The 19,892-nt window shown below is 45.1% G+C and overlaps 1 protein-coding gene across 21 annotated transcripts in view; it reads left to right on the top strand.

Annotated features, from left to right (window-relative positions):
- Positions 1 to 19,892, top strand: part of CELF2 (CUGBP Elav-like family member 2) — a 526,008-nt gene that overhangs the window by 357,599 nt on the left and 148,517 nt on the right. The gene's annotated exons all lie outside the window — the stretch shown is intronic.

Raw genomic sequence — 19,892 nt, 5'->3', positions numbered from 1 at the left:
ATGGCCTGGGATGCGGGGAGGTGGAAGCGGAGGGGGGGGCGGCGCGGCCGCGCCTCCGTCCGGGCGCGTGATTCCTCCCTGAGGTCACTTTCTAGGCAGTGGCTTGCCTCTCTGAGGAGCCGAGCTCTTTCTACCCCTACCTTTCTGTTACTGCCCGTGTAATTACAGCTGCATTTCACTTTTCCATAGGCTGTGGGGATCTTGAAGTACCTTATAAACAGTGATAATCACTGGTGTAAGGAATAAAGGGTACACTTTTAGGAGGGACATTAATTCTTGGGGTCTAAATGGAGATCATTAAGTGAAGTGTGCCTTTGGGGGCGGGAAGTAGCACCCTAGTGGCCTGAAATAGTTAGCACACCTTCAAAAATGCCTCTGGTTTACGCCCTTAGCAGTGGTAAGATTCACGCGTACAATCTGGGGGCTGTGACTGCCTCCATTTTAAGAGGAGAATGATTCTGCAGGGGTGGGTACAGTTATTAAAATAGAGGCCGGAAACCTCTGTCCAGGTTGAAGCTTCTGGGTATTGGAGTCACCCTTTGTAAGCCCTTTGTAGACTTCAGTTAAGATATCTCCTCTGCTGCTACCATTTGGTCTCTGTCCATGTTTTAACCTCGCTTTAGTAATTTTGTTCTTTCTCCGGTCTTGATCTCTTGGATTTCGTACCCAGGGCTCCTACATCTCTTTGTGGGTCTCACAGTTGCTGTTTCTCTGCCCCTTGGTATTTCTGTCTGGCCTGTTGTTTTATTTCTCTGTTGCCTCTCACAAGAGCTCCTGCAAGCTCATTGTTCGGCTTGTACACACACACTTTAGTTGAGCGTATGAACATCAGCGCGTACTACTCTCTGAGCCTCTTCTTTACTGTCAAGGTGAAGGGCTAGGACTAAGTCATTGTTAAAACTCTGATGTTCTCTGACTCTGAGAAACGTTGGTCCATTTCTTGTTCCCTGTAGTTACTGAGGTCTGATAGGACTTTCTGGAACCTTTTAAGAAATTTTAAAACCCCTAGATCATATCTATTTTGTAAAGGTGAACAGACATGCCTGTGTTTATAGGACTCTCCTTTTCTATCTCAAAACCTATCATGTAACACCAAGAGTGTTTTCAAAAGAATATATTTAAGAATTTTGTCATCACATACTTGATTGTCCCATAATTTGAAAAATGGAAAATTAGATATTTAAAAATCAAGAGGATTAAAAACATCACAAATTAGGGCAATGCTGGGACTCTTCATTGATCATATTCCTTAACTCTTTACCTACGTGGTTCCCAGATGGAGAACACTAGAATTGGTTTTAATACTTTCACCGTATCCAAAGGCAGGATAATGAATGGGCTGAAGCTCAGGACTTAGCAAAGAAGGGCCTTCCCACCATCTAGAATGGCACCCACAGAACACTAGGCCGGAGGCAGTAAACCAGGGCTTGAGAGCAGTAACCACAGTTCATCCTTGACTAGGAAAACGTGCCTGCAGATTCCAGTTTATTCAGCATTTTTCGAAATGACCTCCGACATAATGATCAAAGCTCATTTACTGTTACGATGCCTTGTTACGTGCATTTTAGCTTTTGGTTACACGTGTCCTACTTTAGCCAAAAAGACCTTTCTCTAAGTCAAGTAGCTGCTTATGCCTGGCCTAGTTCTTCTACCATTTGCCCTCTTTTCCCCGGTGTTCCCTCTGATCAGTATCTTTACCAGGCCGTATTTGTGACTCTGTATTTTAACTCCATTCACTAGGTCTTATATCTAACTTCATTTGAACAGTCTGCATCACTCAGAGTCTTGGAGGGAAAGGGAGGCCTTGGGAGGGAATTTACCTTTTTGGAGCCCATGCTGCGTACCAGGCTCTATGTTAGGAGCATTGCATAGTTATCTCATTTAATTCTTGCTGGAATTCTAAAAGTAGATGGTATTAGTATCGTTTTGCAGATGAGAAAACTGAGGATCACAAAAAGTTAAGAGAGATAGCTCAGTTCACCCAGCTAGTAAGCGGCAGAGTAGAAATTTGAGCCCAGTTCATCTGTCTTCATGGGCTATACTCCATCTCGCCTCTCAGGGAGATGAGGCCAAAACCTGCCCTGGTCTGCTTTATTTCAGGGTTGGGTCAGAGGCCTTCTCCTTTCCCTAAGGGTTCCCCAAGTGAAAGGAAGGAATTTCACCCTTCAAGAACAGGGTTGATTTTGCTTCTGTCTTTGTCCTTAGTTTTTATACCCCTGGCTCAAGATTGTACATCACTGCAACTCATGGTATCGTGGGATGGAAGTTACAGATGGAATCATTCAAATCTTACCTTTGGAAATATAGGTCAATTCCCATTACTGTGAACTCCAAGTCTCACATCAAATATTGCTTGAAGTACGTGGGCTGTCAGCCAAAGCTTGAAAGGGTTTTTGTTATACAGACATCTCTGTTGTAACGGTGTTTGTTGTCATGGGATTTGAGCTGTATAATGACATTCCTCTCGGAGGATTACAGCCCTTAGATGCTTACGTGTAGAGATCAAACCCCACCACTTTTCTTTACACCAAGACCTATGTGTGCCATACATTATTTGCCTGTTCATAGATAAGATACGACCCCACGTTTACATTGGTTCTGACTATCAACAGAGTAAAATTATCCTGTTTTCCCAGGGCTGATGTCAGAGCCTCAGAAATTAGAAATTTGGAGACTCTCTCTAAACATGGTTTAAATTATCTAAGGCTTTTAGGATGGCCTTGACTCATTGCCTTACTGACATCAGCAGTTCCAAGGAAAGAGACAAAATCAGGCTGTTACCTAATCCAGGTGAATTAGGTTTTTCCTGTCACTTTGCATTTGATGTTCTGTTTAACCTTGAGGCATAAAAGCTTTGTTCTGTTTTTGAAAGTATCCTTTAAGAGTTAGAGTCTAAGCTATCTGTTTCTTCTCTCACATAAATGTATGTGTTGATCAAGCACCCTCAGCAGCTCTGGGGAACCTGGCTCAGTAAACCATCCCACCTCCGAGGACCTAGGGAAAGCGTGTTTTAGTTAGTGGTTATTGGTCAAGTCTAGATAGGAATATATACTAGTTAAGAGCATGGCTTTTGAAGTCAGCAAGCCTTGATTCAATTTCTAGCCGTACCACTTGCTACATGTTGGCCTTGGGCACATTACTTAATCTCCCCTGAAAATGGAGACAGTCCTCATAGGGTTGCTGAGATCGTGAGAACACGTGCTTTGCACAGAACTGGACCGTGGTAGGAGCTCGCTACGGTGGTGGTGGTTATTACAGTTATTATCACTGCCCCCAGGAACTTGAAATCTAATAGGGATAATGAGGTAAATATATACACAGGTAACTATAATATAAAAGAACATGGGATAAGAGTAAGCAAGAAAGAGATGAGCATATTTGAACTCTGGAGGTTCAGGGGAGGAATGAATAACTTGCAACTATGGAGATAGGAAAAAAATGGCATCTTTTCCAAGTCTTGAACAAAAAAAAATAATACGATTTCAGTAAGTGAAGACAAGTAGACACACTGGCCTGTTTCTGGCGTGGAGGTGAGAACATGCAGGGCGGGTCCTGGGAGCTCTGAGTTCTCCCAGAGTTCAGAGGAAATGTGAAATACAGGAAATGAAGGAAGTGGGGAACATTAGGAGGCTTAGAAGTGAAGACTGGGGCCGGTTCCTAGAAGACTTACTTCTCAGGCTAAAATATTCGAGTTTTATTTCTTAGACAGCAGAGGGTCTGTGGAGGTATTTCAGCAACAGGGAAGGTGGCCAGGAGCCTGGTGTCACATGTCAGGGAATCTGTGGAGCCTGGCCAGGATGCTGTCACGGCAACGGAGAGGGAGGAACCAGGTGACACAGACATGACCATGGTGAGAGGAAGGGGACTTAATAACTCCACTGGGGGCAGTGACAACTGGGAGCTTTGGGCCTAACTGGGAGGACTGGGGAAGCAGTCAGCAGGTGGGAGTGGACAGGGAGAGGGGTGGTCAGTTCAGTTTTGATCTCTCTGAGTCTGAGGTGCCTCAGAAGAGTCAAGCAGGCTGCAGGCCAAGAAAAGCCATCAGATTTGATGACTGGAGGACCTGGGAGCATTTCAGAAGGATGGGGAAGGTCGGGAGAGGGATCGCGTAGGTTTCTGTGTGGGGCTATGCGTGGATACTGCCCTCTCTGGGAAGTCACAGCATGAAAGGAGAGAGATCTTAGATGCAGCGCTTTTTTTTTTGAGACAAAGGTAAGAAGATGGAGCAAAAAAAGATAGTGCACGGAAGGTGAAGCTCAGGATCCTTGAAGGGACGAAAGGAGTTGCTGAGGAGCACATGTCAACGGATGGAAAGATGCTTCATTCGAGACAGTGGGGCCTTTAGCAGGAAGTAACACCAGAGTGAGTCTCGGTCTAATGAGGGAGGTAGACACTCGGTCACAGATGCCCTTGGACTTCTCAGGAGGCAGTATGTTTCGGAGAAGTCTGGGTGAAATCAAAGACGTAAGAGAAACGGTGTAAAATGACTGTTTTGGAAAATCCAGTACGGGGGAGAACAAGGGGATTATTGAACAGGAGGCTGCAGTTACCCCCAGGTTGTGTCGATTGTCAGCGGGCCCTGGCGGTTGTGGTTCTCTGTCCGTCAGCGAGTGAGCAGGGAATGTCGGGCTGGAGATGCGCAAGAGAAATGTGGCTGAAGATCAGGAAGGGTATTCAGTGTGTCAGAATGTTCACTGAAGCTGGTAAAGGCGGAGGGTAGCTCGGGTCTTCTGGAGAAGGAAGGGTTGGGGGGCTGGAGGTGGTGAACGAGGTACAGTGGAAGGGGTGGCGGGGACGGGGATGGGGTCCAGTGACACCAAACTCAAAACCTCTAGGCAGTAGATAAATTGTATACCTTGGATCATCACTCTTGAGGTTTCCATTTTAATCAAAATTATACCTCAGGATCCCAGCACCCTGAAGAAACCTACCCTTTCATGAATGCTAGTTATACTTTTCTGAGTTGGAACACTTAGGTATTATTATTCTGATTTTACCGGAAGGAACTCTGCGGATCCTGTGCTGAGTGACCAGCATAGTCATTTGACATTTGAGATGGGAGGTAGAAGCAGACCCTCGACCCTAACCAGTGCCTTGCCCACCCCATTTTTACTGTCTCCCTTGGGTGACTTCTCAGCCAAAAGAGAACTAGGAAGGGGAAGTGGCTTGTGTCGACTAACGCTCCGTGCCACAGGCCTGAAGAACAGAACTTCCTTCTTTCTTGAAATGTGCTTGGGGGCTGTGGCCTAACCGCCGTGCAGCTGCAGCCCTTCCAGCGCCTCGAGTCCAGAGTGGGTGGAACAAAAATCGCATTCACAGCTCCTTGGGGAAGGGTGATTACCTTTAAGTTTCAAAAGAGCAGCTTTTGCCCTTTCAACTCCTGGTTGGGCAGCCTGCAGCTGGGGTGATGCCAGGGACAGCCCTAGACAGCGGTTTGCCTTCGGGTGATTTCATCCTTCCCTCCTCCCTCCACCGATCTTAGGTGATGACAGAATGTGAGTCGCTTCTTTCCTTCTCGGTGCCCTCACTTCAGTCTTTAGGAATTCATTCACAGAAAGCTGAGCTCAACCTCCTCTATTCCCAGTTCAGCACGATGGCAAAGTTGTCCTGGAGGATGAGATGCGACGGCCAGGGGACGAACAGGGGAGGCGAAGAGGAGGAAAAGAAGGGCAAAAAGCACCAAAGCTAATTGTCCTTATTTCAGAATCTGACAGGAACAGCCCTCTGGGCTCTGGCAGCATGAGAGCAGGCCCTGGAGTCGGGGGACCGATAACTGGTGTTTATTATCACAGATGAGTCTGGAGAACCAGCCTTGATCTCTGTGTCTTTGCAGTATTGATAATACCTACCTCCGAACTGTTGTACATGTTCAGTGAAAGGACAAAGGTGGATGCTGCTGGTAGAGTCCAAGGAGAGCTGATAATCTTACAACCTTGATGATTCTTCATAATGTGAAAGGCTTGTAAAGAGCACCTTCGACCTTTTTTATTCAAGGAAGAATATTGGGTGCGGGTGGGGGGCTGGGGTGGGTGTGGAGAGAATCTCATTTTTGTGTTTCTTGCCTTTGCTTTCTTCCCTTGAGTAGTAGAAATGTACTTGGAGCCAGTTTATTTAAGCGCTGTCCTCTTGAAATCGGTAATTGAGAAAGAGCTCGGAACGCAGGAAGAGGAACCAATTTTACATTTTTAACGCACACAAGTCGGGGATAGGATTTCTGCCCAAAATTTCTTGCAAACTAGGGTGGCTGCCCTAGATTGTCTGGGACAGCCCGAGTTATGTTTGTGCTGCCTCAGGGGCCCACAGGAAGGATGTTTTCACCCTGAATTAATTTTTTAAAAATTTTTATTTATTTAATCTATTTATTTTTGGCTGCATTGGGTCTTCATTGCTGCATGCGGGCTTTCTCTAGTTGCGGCGAGCGGGGGCCACTCTTCAGTGTGTTGCGAGGGCTTCTCATTGCGGTGGCTTTGCTTATTGTGGAACACGGGCTCCAAGCGTGCGGGCTTCAGTAGTTGTGGCTCGCGGGCTCCAGAGCACAGACCCAGCAGTTGGTGGCACACGGGCTTAGTTGCTCCATGGCATGTGGGTTCTTCCCGGACCAGGGCTCAAACCCGTGTCCTCCGCACCGGCAGGCGGACTCCCAACCACTGCACCACCGGGGAAGCCCCTGAATTAATTTTATGTTAACAGAAACCGCTGTGTAACGTACTGTGACATCCTTTTATCCTTTCATTGTTGGCTGACCGAGATCTCGCAGGATAAACCTAAAATGCAGTCAGAGGCTTTATACTCATGCAAGCAGGGATCCTTGTCACATCCTTGGGAGAGGTGGGTTCGTCAGTTATGGCATAGGGTTATATTTTTTTAAATTAACAATTCAAGTTTTTGAAATGGAGTTTTAAATTATTTTGGCTTACGCAGGCCACACCCATGGAACTGATTGAGATGAATGAGAGAGAAATGTCAAGTGAGCCTTGATTAAGTTATAGTGAGAAGGAATCCCTTTAAACACCCCATACTCTGTGCTGAGAGATTGGGCTGTGCTTGTCTGGCTCAGCCTGAATTTCTGTTAAAGGGCGGCATCTACCCTAGCAGGTGGTATCTGTCCTGGGCACATTTTGGTCCTTACATCTCTGGAGGGAAAAAAGAAGAAGAAAGGGCAGGAGAGCGATCCAGAGGACACACAGAGCAAGCCGGTATCAAAGAAGAAATGAAATTAACCTAAGGTTGCTTCTAGCCATTTTGTTTTCTTCTCCTCTGTCTGGGACGTCAGCTGGTCCCCAATCCTCTTGTCCCCAGTAGATTTGCATTTCTGGAATTAAAGTGGCAAAAGAATAAAGAAAAGAACAGGCTCTGGACAAAAGGAGAATGGGCTTTTGGGGTAGAAACTTGCCATGAACAGTAAATCCAGGGTTTCATGCCTTCTGTCTGTTTGAATCCCTCCAACACATATTAGAGGTTGACTGAAAAAGCCAAGTCTAGGTGATATCACAACTCACATTTCCCACGGACGCATTGATAGTTTGCCTGCCTGGAGGTCTTACTTGCCTTTTTATTTGCACCCAGTGAGATTTCTCCACATTAGAGATGCTCCACCATCTGTTAACGCAGTTGTACCGTTCTGCGTCACCATACTGTGGGTCATTATGAAATGTCTTTGGAAATGAGAAGTCCCTAGCCAGAAAGGGAAGTGCTCCCTCTGGGGTAATGCCGCTAGTTACTCTGCAGTACGTATGCATTGCCTGGGAGTGGCCTTAGCACGACTCTCTTCTCACTTTCACTCCGGGACACCAGATAGTCGGGCCATCAGGTTGAAAGGGTGACTTTCTTCCTTCTTCAATCTTGGCTTCTAATTAAAATTTACAGTCAACTGTAGTTATGTTATATTTTAGAAGTGTTCAGAAGTGCTAACATTAAAAATATAAATATAATCATTACATACCTTATGAGCCATTAGCTTCATAGGTAATCCATTATCTTTAATAATTCCAACCATGGTAAAATGTGCCATGCGGTTAGCGCAATTAGCTCCCTTTTTTTTAATCTTGTGTTTGTGGATTCTTAAAAGACTGAATTTTCACCTTGGACCTATGGCCCCAAATGCTACCAAGATTTAGGCATGAGATTTTTATTCCTTGTCCAATTTCACTGGTCCTGAAACAGTCCATGCTCATGTTTTCCTATCTGATATTGGCTAGCCCAGACCTCTTATTGGAACAGCTCTCCCTCCCTTTGGACCTAAGTACGTGTGATGGAAAAAGGAACACGGGGAAGAAAGGCCTGTGTGGAATGATGGATTATGATCATGTGGATTTCACAAGCTCCCTCTTCACTGAGCCACACAGACAAACACATAGGTAGCAAGCAAAAAAGCAGGTTTGCTATTAATGGAAAAAGGAGTTACTTGGCTGAACAGGGGCAGGTTATAATGGTAAAAACTAATGGGTCCAGGAGAATCGGCATGGCAATTTAAAAGCCACAGAAATTGATATTAGGATCAATATTTTTTCACTCTGTATGTAAATGACTGAGAACGCTGTCCCCGATATAGTATCCACGTCCTGCCATTAATTCAGATTAGAGAAACCCAACTGGAGAAATATACTTCGGGCAGTGATCAGTTGGAAGAATAAAGGAATATAATTTCCCCCTTTCTATTAGAGGATCATAAATTGGAATTAGAGAAGGGAATCGAAGAGAGTGAAAGAATATCCACCCATCACCCTCTCGAAGTGACCCAGAATCTGATCGTTATAAAACGTTTTGGGGTGTGTTAGACGTTTTTAGGACAAGTTCACAACCTACATGTGGATGGAGACCTGTCTTCAAAATCGTCTTCAGCATCCTCTGTGCTGTTTCATGGCCTCTTGCCAGCCAGGTCTTGTTGCCTTCTTTTCAGTTTTAGGTGAAAAAAAAAAAAAAAAAATGTCCCCCAAACTCCCTTTAGTTTAATGGAAACCACATCACAGACATAAAGAGAGACCTGATCGTGGGGAGGGGGAGGGGTGTAAGAAGCAAGGCTTCCGACAAGGTAACGGTCAAAAAATGGCCCCCAAATGCTAAACATTCCAAACGCAGGTGCCAGATACCAAGTGTTAAGGAACAGGTAATTCACCACTTTTCACAGAGAACTTTTTCGCTCCTATATAGGCCACAGTGCCTCATGTGAGGAAATGTTATTGAAGTTCCATCAAGAAGATGGACGCCTTCCAGAGGCAGAGCAGCACGAATCACAAAGGTCCTGGAAGGTGCGCCCATCTGGAAAGGTCCTGGAGGTTAACTTGAAAGACCTGAGAGCGCGGAGTCACAAGAATGGAAAGAGAGAAAGGCTGGAGCCAAACATAAAAAGAGAGATTGTGCTCTCCAAAAGAAAAACAGTTCGAAGAGAATATGATTGAAGCTTGGAAGATGCTAAAGTGCAGAGTGAGGCTATATATAGATAAGCTCTTTCAATTAATGCTAAACCCCAGGATTCTGGGGTTTAGACTTAAAATGTTGGCACGGCAGGCCAAGTGTAGAGTCGGAGCCAAACTTTTACACAGAAGAGGTGGTGAACTTAGAGAAAAGGATGGAAGTCATGGAGAGGGTGGGGGGCCGCTGCGTACAGCACTCCCTCCCAGGAGTGGCCCTCAGGCTGGCGCTCCCCTGGGGCTTCATGCCCCCCTCTTTTGTAACGGGGATATTTGGACCTTAGGGTAACCTTGAAAGCCCCAGGTTCCACTTAAGGTGGAATTCAACCTCGAATAGAAAAGATGAAAGACCTGGCCCAGAAAACTAGTCACGTGTTTACCAAAGGACCTGTTACATGGCAGTAAATGTTCATCGGCGCCTACTGTGTGCAAGGCCTTGTGTTTAGTGCTGAGAACATAGAGATGAACAGGCCATGTTCTGGGCACCACAAGGAGAGAAAGCATTGAATGTCGTTAAAGGGAGGACTGCCCAAGTCGTTTAGAAACGTCCAGCTGGCCTGGGGTCGTCGGTGTCCACTTGGTGTGCATGCGCGTTGTCTCTTTCGGAGCAGACGCCCAGGAGGCCTCGTGAGCAGAGGATCCTGTGCCGTTCGTATAACAAAAATGAAGTGAGGGCTTCCCTGGTGGCGCAGTGGTTGAGAGTCCTCCTGCCGATGCAGGGGACGCCGGTTCGTGCTCCGGTCCGGGAAGATCCCACATGCTGCGAAGCGGCTGGGCCCGTGAGCCATGGCCACTGAGCCTGTGCATCCGGAGCCTGTGCTCCGCAACGGGAGAGGCCACAGCAGTGAGAGGCCTGCGTACCACAAAAAAAAAAAAAAAGTGAAGTGAGAGAGTTTTGGGGCACCCCAAGGTCGTGCGATGGTGGGAGTCTGAGGGGTTTCCTTTCAGCAGTGCACCTCCCCAATAGGCCCTTTCCCCTTTCTCTTCAGTTTTAGTCTTCCTTCCTCTTTCTTCTCCCTATAGGGAGTTGAGGGCAAGGTTAGCCTAAGTTTTACTCGGTCAGCTTTTCTGAGGGTTCTCTGTTAAATCCAAGGGCACGCAGTTTGCAGCTTCCTGTTGGCATAACTGAGGCAGTGGTCATGCAGCCGCTGGTCCTTACTGTCCCCCTCAGTGTCACACTGTTTGGTGCCAGGTCCTGAAGACGCAGCCGGCCCCTACCTGATGGAACTGTTCAATCCATCCAGTTGACACGAATGAGCGACTGCTAGCCTGACCCCTCATGGGAGGTGTGTGTGTGTACATGTGTCCTGTGTACAACACACACACACACACGTATGTTTTGAACTTTGTGGTAACTCGAAGTTTGTTTATTTCTTTGAACACCATTTCTTCAACTGTACGTGTTATTGCCTGTGAGGTAGACTTCTGAGGAATAAGTTATTTATAAAACATTGGCTGTAAATCGCCTCGTACAGTGCCTGGTGTGGGGTGGGGACTGAGTGAAGCATGTAGGTAGTGTATAGTAGGTGTGGGAGAAGATGAAGATGAGAAAAGAGCACAGTAATGGGCTCTTGATTTTGTAAAACCTGTGTCTAATAGGAAGGGCTGTTTTAAACGTTCTGATGCTTCCTTCTCAGTGAGTTAGCTAGAAAATATTATACACAATTTACACCTGCATTATGTGGGGGAAAAGAAGGACATGACAGCATGAGATGGGATGGGTAGTCAGTAAAAGCCAATGATCTCTGGCAAAAGAGGGTAAAATTCGGTAAAACAAATATTTGCAACTCAATCCGATTTTAGAGGGTCTCCTATCGATTCTAAGCCTATGTGGTTATTCAGAATTCTGGATCCTAACATGCCCGGTCTTGAGGACAGCAGACTCTTTCAGAATAATTCTATGTGTGATTATCTTGCTTTGGCCCCGATTCCCACGGACGTTCTATAGTAACTGCAGGCCTCACGTCATAACTGCTTGGTACATTGGCCTGTGTTTAATATTGTACTAGGCTTTCTGTTTGGGGGTTTTCAGGTTTGGTTCGGTTTTGTCTTTGGCACTCAGACCTTTCCGTATGATTGGTTCAAATTTGACGTTGCATCTAAACTACCATCAATAGGATGTTATTTTCAAACATTTATCCCAGTGCCTTCACTCTTCTTTACGCAGCCTGTCTTGTTTGCAGCTGCACTCAGTTTTGAAGATGGTTGATTGGCATTAGAGGGGCATTTTGTGACCAAAAGTGGAATAAAGTTGCCTGATTTTCATGGCAGGAATCTCTAGGCATCCTGGACTAACCGTCCTCCAGGAGGTCATTTTCACACAGAGGCTAGTTCTTAACCCACCCCCACCCACTACCCAGAATCACCACTTGTTTCGGAAGCCTGTATAGGGTAGCTCATTTCGCACATGACCCTTAATTACCACTAAGGTGATTATTAGAAGAGTCACCACTTTGAGAAGGAAATAGGTGTGTTAGCTAATGTGAGCTTTCACGCACATTAACACCTCTCTCTAAAAAAATTATATTTCTGGGGCTTCCCTGGTGGCGCAGTGGTTGAGAGTCCACCTGCCGATGCAGGGGACACGGGTTCGTGCCCCGGTCCAGGAAGATCCCACATGCCGCGGAGCGGCTGGGCCCGTGAGCCATGGCCGCCGAGCCTGCGCGTCCGGAGCCTGTGCTCCGCAACGGGAGAGGCCACAACAGTGAGAGGCCCACGTACCGCAAAGAAAAAAAAAAAAAATTATATTCCTAAGGCACCCCTTATGTGGGACCTACATTCTGTTGAGAAGTATTGTAGTAATGGGTACCAATGCTGAACAGGTTTTCCTAGCATGTTATATAGTTCGTGCAACCTAATCCAAGATGTTAGGCTCTTATTTTTCACTTTCTGTGTTGCTGCTTCAAGGTTCTCTGCATCAGGTCGGTTGATGTTTGTTTAGTTGGGTGTTTGGTTTTTGCCGGTTGATGTTTGTGTGTATGAATTTTTTGAAAAGAATTCCAGGTTATTAAAGAGAGGATGAGAGCGGAACTGTTTGCATGAGTTATGAAAAAGCATTGCTTAGTTTATTCACCCTGCTGCTGTGCCGGGGAAGCACTTCCGTTAGGCTGGGAGGAAACAGAGCAACTTCGTTTCGCCTTTGAGACAGAATCAAGTCCCTGAGCGGCAGAACCGCAAGTGGGGCTTTTGTTGCTTTAATCCTCTGACACGTCCATGCGTTGTCCAGGTAGACGGGACCTTTGGAGGGTAAAGGACCATTGATCTCCCCCTTTCTTTTAGCATCAGCCACAACTTGTTCGTTTGGGGCGAGAATGCTAGTCAGCCCCAGGAAGGTTGAGGAGGACCGTCCTCAACATCCTCTGCCCCAGACATAGTCCCTAATTCACACTGTAACCAAAGCTGAGGAGAGAGTGTGGCGGGGACTGTCATCTCTGCCAGCCCCTGACTGAAGTCAGCATGTCCTGGGGCTGGTCTTAGAAGACAGCCACCATGTGGCTGCATAAGACAAAACCCAGTTTGGAAAAACGTTGCTTCCCAGTAGGGTAAATGAGACGGCATCTGAGGCATGGGTCGAGGTGTGTTGTGAGGGGCTCGACGGAGCCATAAACACGAATACACCTCTCAGAGCCGCTGCCATCCTCCCTGTCCCCTGTGCCACCCAGGAAGCAACCTGGTTCAGCAGGACAGGAAGATGCAGTTCCCGTGCCCCGTCCACTCTCCTCTTGGCCGAGAGGCTGCTGACTGTGATGCTCTCTTTGTGGAGGGACCACCTGTCTAATGGGAACTGGATTGTGACCACCAGTTCATTTGACAGAGGCCGCCACACAGCTGCCAGATGGTGACAGTCCTTAGCTGTTTTGCAAGTCCAATGTGGGTCACGTTCCCCTCTGGAGGTAGACAACGGATGGTTCCCTCCACCCAGCCCACGTGCTTGCAAAAGGCCGGGCTTCCAAGAGCCAAGGCTTTGCTCTCATCTCCTTGAAGGTACAAAAAGACTTAAGGAAATGTAATGAATAAAGACACATTTTTTTAATCGGCTTGCTGGGTTTTCCTCTCTTCCTAATTGTTCTCTAATCTGTACTTAGGAGCACGGTGTTGAAGTGGGACATGTCAGGCTTTTACGCCACAGATTCAAACTCCCAGGCAAATAAAATTGTGACAGCTTGAGAGGCAGGGAAGGCCTCCGGCCACTGGCAGAGTTCGATCATCCGACCTGGACTCGGGAGTAGTCGGGGGGCCTGCACGTAGCTTCAGGATGCCCTGCCGGGACGGCTCAGCAGATAGGAGGGGACCTGCCTCTCCGTGGCCTTCTCTTCACCTGCTGTATCAGCTGAAGAGCCGCACGAGGACCTGTACAACTACTGGTCAGACGGCCCTAGCAACACAAAATTCTGTGTCGACACATAGCCCATCACGCGTTTGCGATGAAAACGCTATATTTTTAGAACACTTCAAAGTGAGGAAACCGTTAGAGCCCTATCACATCCTCCCCTTGCCCTCCGGCCACTTCCTCTGCACCCCCCAGGAAAATCACCCCCACTTTCTAGAAGAGGAGCCAGAGACAGAGATTAAGTGCTACTTTGAGCAAAGCTGATGATGCTAGGGAAAATTGCTGATTTCGTCTTAAAAATCTAACACACGCTTTGGGGTTGTTTGTCTAAGGCTTCTTACTCCTTTTACCTACACCATGTGGGTTCCATATGACCTTGAATCTAAGCCTTAATATTGCATGTGGAGTTCAAAAGACAACTCGATCTCCCATTTTCTTTCGTGGCACTTATTCAAACAATAATAGGCACATAATACTGTCTTGTAAAAATCAAAGCTCCAGGCACACTCTGAAAGTCTTTTAGAATTTCTAACACTTATTTTCATAAGTGTCTTTCATGCAACTCGCTGAAACTGCTCATTAGCAGACGATATCTTTTGTATCTCTGCAATTCCCGTGCCTAGCTCAGTGCCTGGCATGGGCTAGGCGATCAAAATTAGCTGTGGATTGGGTAAGTGAAGTATTACCTCCTTGGGGCCCCACGCTGACTTACCCATTTTTACAGAGTTACTGCTGAAAAGCAGAGAGAGGTCTTCATCCATCCCTAGAACATGTTTTGAGAGCCTTATGTGCTAGGCAGTGTGCAGTGTACCAGGGATACAAACACAAAAGGCATGGCCCATGTCCATGGGGTACTCAGAGTCTACAGAGGGGTGGGGTGGGTGCACAAGGGCTGTGTGTGTATGTGTGTAGTGGGGAGAGAGTCTATAATATTCTTCCTTTTTTCCCCTGAAAGCTCTCTGACCAATTAAAGTTAAGAATGACAGCAGTGTACAAATAGGGGGAGGGACTTCTGAGTTCTCCGACTCGTATGGCATCCTGCCAGGTACGTGCTCAAGACCAAGCCTTCAGCTAGGAAGGCCTGTCAGGTGTTGGGAAGAGCTGCGCCCACCATCAGCTCTCAGCACTGTTCCAGAACAAGAAGCATCCACTCTGTCCCCACTCATCCCCGAGTCATCTCTGTCCACACCCCCAAATTCACAGGGCTTGGGTGTTTCTTAGATGAGGCTATGTTTATTAGTCCATTTATGGTCCTCAGTCGTTTGGGGCCGGAAGGAAAGAAAAGTAGATCAAGTAAGTGAGAGCGTTTTGTAAATTGTCCAAGTCCACATGAACGTGAGGTGTGATGCTTAGGTGTGTGTATTAGGTGTGCTTTTCCTGGTTTAGGCTGATCGCCATGGAGTGTTTAGCTGTTGTGTACTCTTTGCCTGCAAGATAAAATGCCACCTTGCAGTCAAATGCTGTGGAATTGGATGGTGGTAGAACAAAAAGACAGCGAGGTGCAGGGGCGACGAACAGGCCTTGGCCATTAAGTGCCTACATTCTGACCCCCACACACACCTTTTTTCTTTGTGTCACCTGATGCCTCCATGCCCGTTTCCTTGTCTGCAAGATGAATAAGGCTGTTAGGCAGATGCAATGAGATCATACAGATAGAACACTAAGAACAACATCCAGCACGCAGTAAGCTGTTGTTCTTCCCGGTCTACTCTGGATGAGAAAACTGAAGCACAGAGAGGTTAGGTGAGCATCACAGTTCAACATGGTCTCCCAGCAGCACCTGTGCATGCAGCCCACATTCAAAACAAACTGGCCTTTCAGTAAAAGCAGGATCAGTTCTCAGTAGTATTGACCATAGTAGCAACAACAACTAGTATTTATGCAGAGTACTTGATATGTACCAGCTCCTACACTAAGGGCTTAATATACAGTATCTTGTTTTAACATATATTCTCCCAACAGTCTCTTGAGGCAAGTACTATTTATTGAGCCCATTTTATAGCAAAGAAACCTAAACTTACAAAACAAACACATATAAATAAGTGGCAGACAGGGAATTGAAACCTAAGTAGTTTGTCTTTAGAGTCCATGCTCCTAACCATTACACTGCCCTGCTTCCTGGGTTCCTCCAGCACTCTGGATGTGCCTCTATTCTTGGTACTTACAATTACTAAATTATAAATTGTAATTGAAATTACTAATTGAAATTGTGTTTTTTCCCCCCCAAAATGTGTACCCCTCTGGAGTGTGAGTTGACTTTGACAGCTCTGCATGCCTACCATTTGGCAAAGTGTGTCGTATCCAGTGGGTGCTTAATAACGTTTGTTGAATGGTATTGAATTATTTCCTGAACACTCCTTGGATATCGGCTCCCATGCCTTGAGTCCTTCCCATTTCCTCTAACTAGAAGTATTATTTTTTCTTTTCCCAATTCCGATTGTTCATATTCTGGCCTTTCAAAGTCTAGTGCAAATACCATTCCATCCATAAAGGCTTCTTCTGGACACCCCATCAAAGAGTAATGTCCACTCCACTGAAATTCGCATGGCATTGTGGCCCCCTCTCCCCATGTGCATTGCTCTCTGTGTCATGCTGCAGTAGGGTTTGCACTGGTCTTAACAGAACTTGAAGCTTCTGGAAGTCGGGAGTTATTCAAGTCAACTGGTATACCTCATAGAACCTCATAGAACTTAATACAGTGCCTTAAAACCGTAATGAACACTGGTTGAGTGACTGAGTGCAAAACGTTCAAGAGAAAGGGATATTTTCCCCACCAGGTGATTCTACCCTTTTTGCTTCTTTTTCTTTTCATGGCACATTGAAGTAGAGTGCCCCATCACATTCCCAGTTTTGAATCAGCTGGTGGGCAGTCTATGGAGCGTGAAAAAATATTGTTTCAACTGGAGCAATGGAAGGAAGAGAATCATTTTAGGGTGTCACTGTAGTGTGAAAAGCTTTGACATTTGAAATAAAATAAGGAAGGAGAAAAACAGTTCACTGTGTAGTTGGGGTCTCTTGCCAGCAAAGACTTGGGCACGCTCTCCAGGCACGGCGGCGTGCTCACCTGAAACCCCGCCAGACTTACAGATGTTTCCTTTGGCTCTGGTGTGATGAGCCACAGCGCAGTTCTCAGGAACAGTTCCATTCTGGCAGGGATGGATGTAACAGGGAGTGGGGCAGCAAGCAGAGGAATGACTTCATAGGTCTCCTCCGTTCCGAGTCTCTTAGATCCTGTGGTGTGCATTGCCATTTCCCTTTGAGTGTTCATACATCACTTTATTCACTTAGTGCCAACACATACACAACCTTTTTATGAGGCTATGAAAGCTCCACTTAGCTGAGCACATTTTTGGAACTCTGATAAGTTTTACCTCTGGTTGTGATCCTAGAAATTCCCCAAAGGTCACATATAGGTGAATGGAACTCTTCCAGACTTGGGTTTTCTTCCTTCAAGATTATGACACAGAAGAAAATGTATCCACCCAAGGGGAATGAGGGAGGAGTACGAAGTGGAAGAAAGGGTGGAGAGTCCGAAGACTGTGTTTCTTGCCTCATTTCTACTCCCGGGTCTTAAACTGCCCCTTGGAATGAGATGATCTGGCAGCATACGGCAATTCACCCACTCTTCTTTGGTAATCCGTTGCCTGTTAATGGTGCCATCTTCCTTCCTCTCAGCTGGTCTCCAGATCTTCACCTTCACATCCAAATCTTGTGAATTTGAGTCTTTTGTGTTCTCAGAGCTATTCTCTCCATTCCTACTACCACTGCTACTTGTACTGCTCTCTTAGGATATCGCAAGTAACCTCTCAGTGGTCTTTTCTTCTTAACAGCTTTGTTGAGGCACAATTAATATACAATAAAGTTCACATACCGGAAGCGTAAAATTTGATCAGTTTTAACGTAGGTATACACCTGTGAAACCATCACCACAATCAAAATAACAAACATATCCATCACCCCTAAAAATGTACGCATCTTCCTTAGAAATCCCATCCTCCCTGCCCTGCCCTCCACCACTGATCTGCCTTCTGTCACTGTAACTTTCCATTTCCTACAATCTTATGTAATTGCAGTCATACAGCGTGTGCCTTTTTTTGGGGGGGGGGGGGGGGGGCTGGCTTCTTTCACTCTGCATAATGATATCAAGATTTAATATCAGCAGTTCACTTACATCAGTAATGCACTCCTGTTAATTGCTAAGTAGCATTCCTTCGAACGAATATACTGCAGTGTTTCAGTTCTCCTGTTCGTGGGCGTTTGGGTGGTTTCCAGTTTTTGATGATTAACAAATGAAGCTGTTATGAACATTCATGTTACAAGTGTTTGTATGCTTTTGTTTCTCCTGGCTAAACATCTAGGAGTGGAGTGGCTGAAGCTAATGGTAGGAGTATATTTAACTTTTTAAGAAACTGCCGAAGTGTTTTCTACAGCAGTTGTACCATTTTGCAATCCCACCAGCAGTGTAGGAGTTTCAGTTCCTCCACATCCTCGCCAACACTTGGTATAATCACGGTATCTAATTTTAACCATTCTAATAGGTGTAATGATGTATGTCATTGTGGTTTTAATTTTCATATAACTAAAGATGCTAAGCATATTTTTATGAGCTTATTTGACACCTGTATATCTTCTTTGAACTGTTTGAATCTTTTCCCAATCTTGAATTGGGCTGTTTCCTTACTGTTGAGTTTTGAGACTACAAGTCCTTTTATCAGATCAATGTTTTGTGCGTATTTGCTGCCAGTCTGTGTCATGTCTTTTCATTCTCTTAATAGTATCTTTTTAAGAGCCAAAGTTTTTCATTTTGGTGAAGTTTGTTATTAATTTGTTCTTTTACTGATTGTGCTCTTGGTTTTGTATCAAGGAAAACCTAACTCACAGTCACAAAAAAAGCGATAGTTTACTTCCTTTCTAATGTAGGCACTTTTTTTTTTTCTTGCCTGCTTGCTCTGGCTAAAATCTCCAGGTCAGAGTTGAATAGAAGTAGTGAGAGTGGACATCACCATCGTGTTGTTGATCTTAGAAGAAAATCATTCTGTCTTTTACCATTAAGTATGGTGTAAGCTGTAGGTTTTTCATAGATGCCCTTTATCAAGTTGAGAACATTCCCTTCTCTTCCTGTTTTGCTGAAAATGATTATGGAGAATGGATGTTGGGCTTTGTCAGTTGCTTTTTCCACATCTGTCGAGGTGATCATATGGTTTTCTTTTTTAGTTTGTAAGTATCGTGAATCACATTGGTTGATTTTCAGTGTTAAACCAGCCTTGCATTGCTAGGAGATAAACTCAACTTTATCATAAGGTACAATCCTTGTGTTCACTGGATTCTGTTTGCTCAAATTTTATTCAGAATGTGTACAACTGTATTCAGAAGGAAGATTGTTTTGTAGTTTTCTTCTAATTTCTTTAGCTGATTTTGGTTTAATGTAATCCTGACCTCATGAGTGAGTTAGACAGTATTCCCTCCTCTTCAATTTCCTGGAAATGTTTGTTAAGTTGTATTATTATTTTCTTAAGTGTTTGGTAGAATCCATCACCTAAGTCATCTGGAGCTCAAGTTTTTTTTTCGGAGAAAAAGAAGGTTTTTAAGCACAAATTCATTTTCCTCAGTATGTATAAACCTGTATGTACTAAATATATATATATATATTTTTTTACATATAAATGTACCTACAGGTCTATTTAGGTTGTATATTCTTGAGTTTCTCTCCTTTAGAGAATGTCTGTTTCATCTAAGTTGTCCAATTTATTTGCACAAAGCTGTGTATAATATTACTTTATCCTTTTACTGTCTGTAGACTATAGTGATGTCATCGCTCTCATTTCTGATATTAATAATTTGTGCTTTATCTCTCTCTTTTCTTCATATGCCTTGAAAGTGTCTCAGTTTTATTTGTCTGCTCCAAGAAGTAGCTTTGGTTTTATTGATTTTCTTCGTTGCTTTTGTTTTCTCTATCTTATTGATTTTCACTGATTTTTATTTTCTTCTATTACCTACTTTGGGTTTAATTTGCTCTCATTTTTCTAGTTTTTAAAGGTGGAAGCTGAGGTCATTGATTTGAAATCTTTCTTTTCTAATGAGCATATTTACTGGTATACAGTTAACCTAAGTACTGCCTTACCTACATCTCACAAGTTTTGATATGCTGTGGT

This window comes from Monodon monoceros, unplaced genomic scaffold (genome assembly GCF_005190385.1).
Source record: "Monodon monoceros isolate NGI ecotype Baffin Bay Population unplaced genomic scaffold, NGI_Narwhal_1 Super_Scaffold_21, whole genome shotgun sequence".
Classification (NCBI taxonomy): domain Eukaryota; kingdom Metazoa; phylum Chordata; class Mammalia; order Artiodactyla; family Monodontidae; genus Monodon; species Monodon monoceros.
Note: the sequence above shows the minus strand (reverse complement) of the source record. Positions and strands in the feature narration are given on the sequence as shown.